Genomic DNA, 8,227 nt, shown 5'->3' on the forward strand with positions numbered 1-8,227 from the left:
TTAATCAACAAATAATACAATTAAATGCAAAAATTAAACTAATTTTCTCTAAAATATTTTATATAAATTGCCTGTGAATTTTATACTAAATTAATAATTTATGTAGGTCCAAAAATTTTTTTCTTATATTTGAATATATATTTAGATGCGTCATCACCTTCTCGTCATCCTTCCCTTCCAGTCATTTCACATAAGCGCCCTCAAGGTCCAGGACTAGGAATTAGACAAATGCCACATTCCACAGAGGCTATCTACTAGAGAACCACTTCAATTTCATAATTCACTTGGTGTAACAGAAAGAGAAATTGTAAGATTAGAAACGTTTTCTACTCTTTTAAAGGGTCCAAATACAGATCTTGGTAAATTATAAACTTTATTTTAAAAATTAGTTCCTTAAATTGTTTCTGTTAATAAATATTATGTATAAATGTACATAAATCACATATTATGATTAAAATTTATGTTTAATAAAAACATTTAGCAAAGTTTTAAACAGTTAAATATTTTTATTTTATAGTTTAATGCTAACACTTCAGAATCTACAAATGTTACACTGGGTAACAAAGAAATGAGTCTTCTTGTGGCAGAAGCTTATAGACTTAAATTTATGTTTGTAGATGCACCCAATCATCTACAGTTGACAAAGAAATGAACTAGTTTGAAACTAGTTGATCAAACTGAAAACACTGTTATAAATATTAAATGTAATTTCAAAAGTTTTAATTAAAGTTTATCATTTCTAAATTATTTAAGAAGAATCTATATCCTTAAGTTTTATAACAAGAAAAATATATGTTGGGAAAATTGTTTATAAATAAAATACAAAAGAATATGTATAAAATGTTATATGATAATTTATCCTCTACGGAATTCCCCGTGTCATATACAACACACAAAATTTCCATTGTTTATACAGCTACAGATTCCTTGTGTCGCTCGTGAAACCAACTGAAAACTTCTTAAAATGACCGCTAGGGTCTGGTCTGCTTGTTGTGTAGATAACAAAGAAGCTATCGACATTTTTTCGAGCACGTGTATATAAAAAAGTGAAAAACTATGTCTCATCTACGTAAGTATTTATTTTTATTACTAAATAAATGATTTATTGTGTTTATGTTACTGTATTCGTATTTGAAATGTTTTATATTAAATGTTAAGTTTTGTTTGAAGTTGATTAAGACATGTATGTGTGTGGTGGAAACATTTTTTTGTGTGTGTGTCATATACACCACACTGGAAACTAATACGTACAAATGTACTGTTTTTCTATATTGGTGAAATACTCACTTATCTTAACTATTTCTAATTGTTTTTTCGAAGAAAATTCGATATATGTTATTCTTGACTACTAAAAATAAATTTATGTTAATACACATGCTACATTTCAGTTTTGGAGTCAGAGGAAAAAATACGAGAGGGGCTTGAGAAGGAATTCGATGGAAATCTTTCTGAATTTGAATGTGAAACAAGTAACAAAGATGATGATGAGATCTTTATACCAACTGAAGGAACAAGTGATTCTTCAGATAAAGATTTTGAGAATTCTGATGAAAACATTGTGATTCCGATAAGGAATGTGCATCAAAATGAGTTTATTTAGCAGCACACAGATGTGTTTGAGCCATTGCCTCCTGCACCACCTTTAGAAAATATTCCATTGCAAGCCAGAGATGCAGATCCACAGGAATATTTTATAAAATACATTCCAATCAGTATATTTGATACCATTTCGACAGCCACAAATCGGTCATCACTTACACGAATGGGGAAGTCTCTCGATACGACCCCCCATTAAATACAAAAATTTTTTGGAGCATCTCTGGCAATGTCATACTTGAGCAATCCAAGAATAGAAATGTACTGGTCAGCAGGTACTAAAGTGCATTTGTGTTTAGTCACAAGAAGAAATTGCTTCAAAGCATATCATGCAATGTAATTTCTTGATATCTTTTTTAATGGTTTGGAGTAACTGGTGTTTAAAATCTTTCTAATAATTGTAATTTTGTAATTTTAAAATATTGGAACATTAAAAAAGTTTTTTAATGTAAAATAGTTTTATATTATTGCATTGTATTAAGAGCATTTAAAAAATATACTGCCTGGTCATAAGCATTCAATGCATACCCAGAGATCCAGTGTGTTGTATATGACACATCCAATTTTGAAAAAACTAACTGCAATACTTTCTCAAACAGTTGATTTTTACACAGCAGAACATATCAATAAGTTATACTATAAAAAGAATTTTGAACAATAAAACTTTTTTCTCATAGTGAACTTGAAGAGGTTATAAAGTTTTTTTATGATGTATATTTAGGTAGATGGAAGTGCAAAGAAGGAAAAGTGATAAAGCATCATAATGCGATTTACCTTGAAAATTGTATATTTACAAAATACACAATTACTAATTACTATTTTAAATTTTAGAATGCAACTGATTTAAAAAATGAAAGTAACAATTTGTATTTTTTCATGTTTTTTGTCATACAATTGTTTAAAATTTAATTTTTGGTGATTTGGTTATGATGATGGAAATCTCAAAAATTATTGCAAAATAGCTTCAAATTCTTTTATATTTGATGATGATCTTTGTCAAAAGTGTGTGTGTTAATATGTTTACTCTTAATTTTAAGTTTCATGATCATACTTGATGACTAGAAGTACTTTATCTGTAAAATATGTCCAAAGTTCCATTCTTGGTCCATTTCTTAACATTTAAGAATTATATGAAAGATCCATTCTAAACTTAAAAATCTTATGCTAAAAAATTTACCTTATTATTGCTGTTATAATCTGATAACTATATAAAAACCTATTTGCTGTTTTAAACTTGGTGATACTTGATTGATTGTAATATTTGCTTTTAATAAAATTAACCAAATTTAAACCCTTTCAGAAGTTAGTTCTTTCAGTTTCAACACTTGTTTATTCAATTAAAAAAGGAATCCAGCTTAGTTAGCACTTTGTCCATTTGTCTCTTCGTATGTATTTAACCAGCTTTTCAAATCTCGATTACTTTTGAGATTCGTGTGATATAATTCTATACGTGAGTCCAAAGTTGAATTCAGTTAGCTCAGAGGAAATTGAGGTTTATACAAACACTAAATAAAAAGTCAAATAAATTATTAAGAGAGAATTAAAAATACAATATCACTTATTTTATTTGTACTCAAATTCTTTATGGCTTTTCTTCTGATATTGATAGACAAGACAGTTAAGTTGTCAGCCTGCCATTCTGGAGTCCAGGATTAAATCCAGGTGACAACTCCCCAGGAATAACAATTACATCTTAGGAAAAAAATGGTAAAACAACTGTACAATGAGTATACAAATAAAGTTATAGTCGAATGCCGTCAGCTGGATATTAGTTAATGTCGTCGCTATTAAACATATCAGTAATCCGAGTAAAGAAGTTACTTAGTTTGTACATATTAGTTTTTGATAAATCTGTAATTCTTGAGGTGTATTTTGAATTGTAGTTCTACCAAGAATTTCTATTATTTGATATTTTTAGTGATATTTTTTTACAGCTGTGCAGTCGTTCAATAGATGAAATACAGAAAAGTTATTTGATTTACACCAATAACAAATTTGATTGGTAAAATCTATGTAAGTGTTATTAATGAATAAAGAACACTTATTAAGAAGTAGTTGTAAGAATAATCGTTTGATGTTCATATTTATATTGGTTATAATAAAACGGGAATTGGAAGGTATTTTTAAAATCTCGGGGACCACGGATGATAAGTCTATTTCAATATTGAGTTTTGATCTTGAATTATTGATTGTGATTGTTATCAAATCAATACCAGGGGCCGATTTTCATTTCATTTTTCGAATGGAATCCTCAAATTTATCGTAGGTAAACGGCAAATCGAGCAAACTATTATTCAAAGTGGAAGTTTTTAGATTTGATGGATTGTCAATATTTGAAAATCTATTAAAATATTGATTCCAAGCTGATATTTCTATTTGATGGTCTAATTTTTTCTTTCTTAGTTTCTGTATTGTTGTCCAGAAGTCTGTATTTTTTGTAGAAACGAGTTGGTGTTGCAAATTTTTAAAGTGATTAAGTTTTTTTGATTTTAATAAATTAAAATATATTGTTTTTAATTTTTTTGTAGTGTTTATAATTGTTACCGTCAAAATCAAAAAAATTGTGTAATGATGTAATTATTTTACTTATGATAAAACTTTGTATAAATAATTTAATTAATATATAAAATAACCTTATAAAACCTTTACTAAGTAATAAATTAAAAATTAATAAAAAAAAATGTATTTATACTTTCGTTACAGACTGTATGTTATGTTAGACTGCATCTTATGTTAGAAACTTGTCGTTTAAAAAACGTTAAATATTAATTTAAATGTAATCAATCTAAATTGTCTCTACTGTATTTGCATTATAGATGTATGCACAGCAATTAGTTACATTTCTATATATATATATATACACACACGTACAGTACATAGATTTATGCATGGTCTTAGGAACTGCATTTTTACCATTTTTTGTTTGACAAATGTTATTCTTGGAACATAGTTTTTTGTTTCTAAGGATTTTATAAATACAAATTTATACATCATATTTTCAAAAAACTATAGAAAATGACAGTCATTTTGTTTAAATTCTAGAATAGTTTAAACAAGTTTAGTGTTTATTATATTGATCATTTGCTTACATGTATATTTACCTCTAAAAATGACTGTCTTCTATCACTTTATCCAAAATAATTACATCTTGTCTCATATCTGTTTACCAAAATTGAATTTGAAATAAATTAATCCATTTTCCAATTGTTTACACGCTTTTTTTCCAAAGAATTCCAAGTAAATTATTGACGGGTAATGTTAAATGAATTTCTTCTTATCAAGAAAAATGGGAACAAAACTAAATGGGGCCAATTTAGCCTACTAGATTGATTACAAGATCTGTATATCTCCAGGATTTTGTTATGCTAATTTTAGGTTTTTTTAAACCGCAATAGCTCGCTTAAAAATCCTGCAACATTTGATTTGTTTTCTACCACAAATTGTTTAATTTACAAATCTTTAAAGTATGATCAAGGTTTAAAAAATTTATTAAATGTTACTATTACTTTTTGGTCTAAAATATATTATAAAACATCTAATTAATTTGCTATATATATATATATATATTACTTAGATATATGTATGTATTTTGTTTCCTTTAAAAAAACTTTTGTTTGTTTCAACTTAAAAGAGATTTGTTAATATTATTATTTTCTTTCCTATTTTGTAGATAAATCAACAAAATTGAATAAAACTTTGTAACATTACAGACAGCGATGAATAGCAAATAATTTGTACAAAAACAAATAAAATAAAAAAAAATTACTTTTTATTAACAAATAATAATTATTAAAAAATTAAGTTTAACATGAATACTTTTCATATCATTGAATCCTTATGAAAGCAAATGCAAATAATCAATAAAATACAGGAAACATCTTTTGTACAAATATTTCTATTGCTATTACGTTGCTTTGAAGCAATGAAATTCATTTTTACAAATGTTTTATGAATTTCAGGAATATCATACAACTTCTGTTCATAATCTCTCCATGCAACAAGTTTCTTATCTTTTACTAATATGACATCTTTTGTGACAAATTCCAAACTTTATATACATTATTTTACATTAGTTAAATATCTGAACAACCAAGCAGTACAGTAATATTTATAATTTATACATAGTTTAATGTTAACTCATCATACAGCAGTGCTTATACATTACAACATTCACAACTATTTTTACTGAATGACATCAGTAATGCACATTACAATTCTATTGCTGAATTTAGAGCCCATGACATGAAAGAGATGAATTATTAGATTTACAACAATTACTTATTTAAATTATTCATAACGTTACACAATCTTCATTGTGTAAACAAATACTGAAAGGAAGGATAAAATATTGAATATTAAAAATTCAAATAATGATTGAACTAAATTAACTAAAACATATTTAGTTTTAATTAAAATTATATAAACAAATAGTTACTAAAATTTTTCTAAATTTGAGGATCTTTGCAAGAAAATTTAATGGCTGACATTAAGGAAATTACAAAATTATAAATGTAAGAAAATATCACAAAACAAAGATTATTCTTAATTACACAAAGAATTTACATCTACATATGTACATTATATGAGTGTGCACTTTTTGAAGTGATGGCCAATATTAGAATAATAATCTTATATAATACTTTTGATAATGACTTAGCAATATAGATTTTCTTTATAACACTGATAAATTGGTATTTCCATCATATAAAGGAAGAATACGACTTTAGATAAATTTACTACATTAAAAAAGATGATTAGTTACTATCACCAATCTTTTCGAAATTAATTCTGATCATGTGTATTATTCTCTTGAAGTGATTCTACATCTTTTTGTATAAATGTAACAGTGAGAAAATAACATTGGAGATCTTTTTCATAGCTTGATACCATTTTAAATATCACATAACATTCATATTTACATGCCAAGAATTTTAGACAATATTGAGGGATATAACTAGTAAATTCCAAAAAATTCTAAGGAAGATACTCTCTCTTTTATCTGAAATTTTTTTTTCCTTCTCTTTCTGTTATTTTTGACATATCTGAGTCTGATTGAACTTGATTAAATGGGGTTTCTTCATTTCTAAAGCTTCTGAAACATAAAATTCATCTTGCTTAGCTAAAGGTGCTAAGAAGACAATTCCTTCTTTATTAGAAATTTTCATGACTGAATGAGCACATAGTTTTCTTTCTTTGAAATATTGACATAGTTTTGGATACACCGTTGCAATTGCTATCATGACAGAGAGAGTTCCTTTGAACGGGAATGTAGTCGTCATGACATGACGAACTGACCGAAATGAAGTAGTCCCAAGTATCAAGTTTCTCAAGATGGAGGGAGGAAGGAGCAGAAACCAGGACCAGATTTGTAAGAGAAAATATCGTTTTGTACATTTTACAAGAATCATGCATATAAAACTAAAACAGAAATATATCAATTTACCTTTTGTGCTAGCAGTGATGTCTTACCAGGCAGTCTGCATGCAGGCCCTTCCCGCACCGTGTGCATGCATGCCTAGATCTCCTCGTCTGTTTAGGAGTGCTGCACACGGCACATCGGTATCGCATAGTGCCTGGTAGCTTTCTTAAAGCTACTGGTCCTTGAGGGTCTGCAGGGCGCACAACTTCTTTCTCCTCCTTCCTCCACTCCATCCATTCTCCTCCCGGTCCACATATGACAAATTTATTTGAAAATCGAAGACGAATAACAAATAACTATGTAAAATAATAACAAAAGACGACGATGGCGTGTTCTGCTTATATAGTTCTCAAGAAAAATAAAATGTAAAACCCGGGAACATACTGCGCCAACCCATTTATGTTCTGGGAAAAGTTTAAACTGGCGTAAAAAAAAACAATCACCAGAAAACATGAAAAATATAATAAAAATATGTAACGAACTATATAACTTTGTAATATAACAAAAATTAGCAAAAAAATTAAAGTGACAGAAAGAAAAACAACACATTTACTTCAATACTAAACATGATACACTTCTATCTGAGCAGTACGTTTATTTAAAAAATCTAAAGCAACGAATTTATTTAAAAATAAAATCCAAAAAGTATACTACGATGTAGAATAAAAACAGAAGAAAACGATAATGTGATCTGCTTATGTATAAAATGTATAGTTCTCAAGAAAAATTAAAGTAAAAACGCCGATCCATATCTGGACCGGCGAGAGTCAAGGTACCTACCAAACCGGTCTCCTCCCGGTCCACATATGGCTCGGCGAGTGCCAGAGGGTTAATATCTGTAGCATTACACTGACGAGGGGCTTAAACGCTACATAAGCTCAAAATGCATTTGTAAATTTCAATAAAGAAGTACCTAACCTGATAGCTGTGAGAAAGTCTACCGGATTTATTTATTCGGATTAAAGAGACATACGTTCACATTACGTATATACAGCTACCACATCTGACATTGAGAATAGTTAAATTGTTTTAATAAAATATGCAAGTTAATTTTCTAATATTATAGAAATAATATAGACTTGTTTATATTTAATATTCTAGTCTTATTTTTTTTATTAGTACAATATTATTATTTTATTTTTCTTAATTTTTCCTTTTTTACTCTTATTCTTAATTGTAACATGTATCTTTTATTTCAAGTTAGATTTGAAA

The 8,227-nt window shown here is 27.7% G+C and overlaps 1 long non-coding RNA gene across 1 annotated transcript; it reads left to right on the forward strand.

Moving 5' to 3' along the window:
* Window positions 1-496: 496 nt before the first annotated feature.
* LOC136987917 (uncharacterized) lies at window positions 497-2,050 on the forward strand. Its single transcript, XR_010882699.1, has 2 exons — window positions 497-704; window positions 917-2,050. It is a non-coding gene; the product is annotated as an uncharacterized lncRNA (long non-coding RNA).
* Window positions 2,051-8,227: the final 6,177 nt, after the last annotated feature.

Source organism: Centruroides vittatus, unplaced genomic scaffold (genome assembly GCF_030686945.1).
Source record: "Centruroides vittatus isolate TY-2023 unplaced genomic scaffold, ASM3068694v2 contig_1244, whole genome shotgun sequence".
In the NCBI taxonomy this organism is placed as follows: Eukaryota; Metazoa; Arthropoda; class Arachnida; order Scorpiones; family Buthidae; genus Centruroides; species Centruroides vittatus.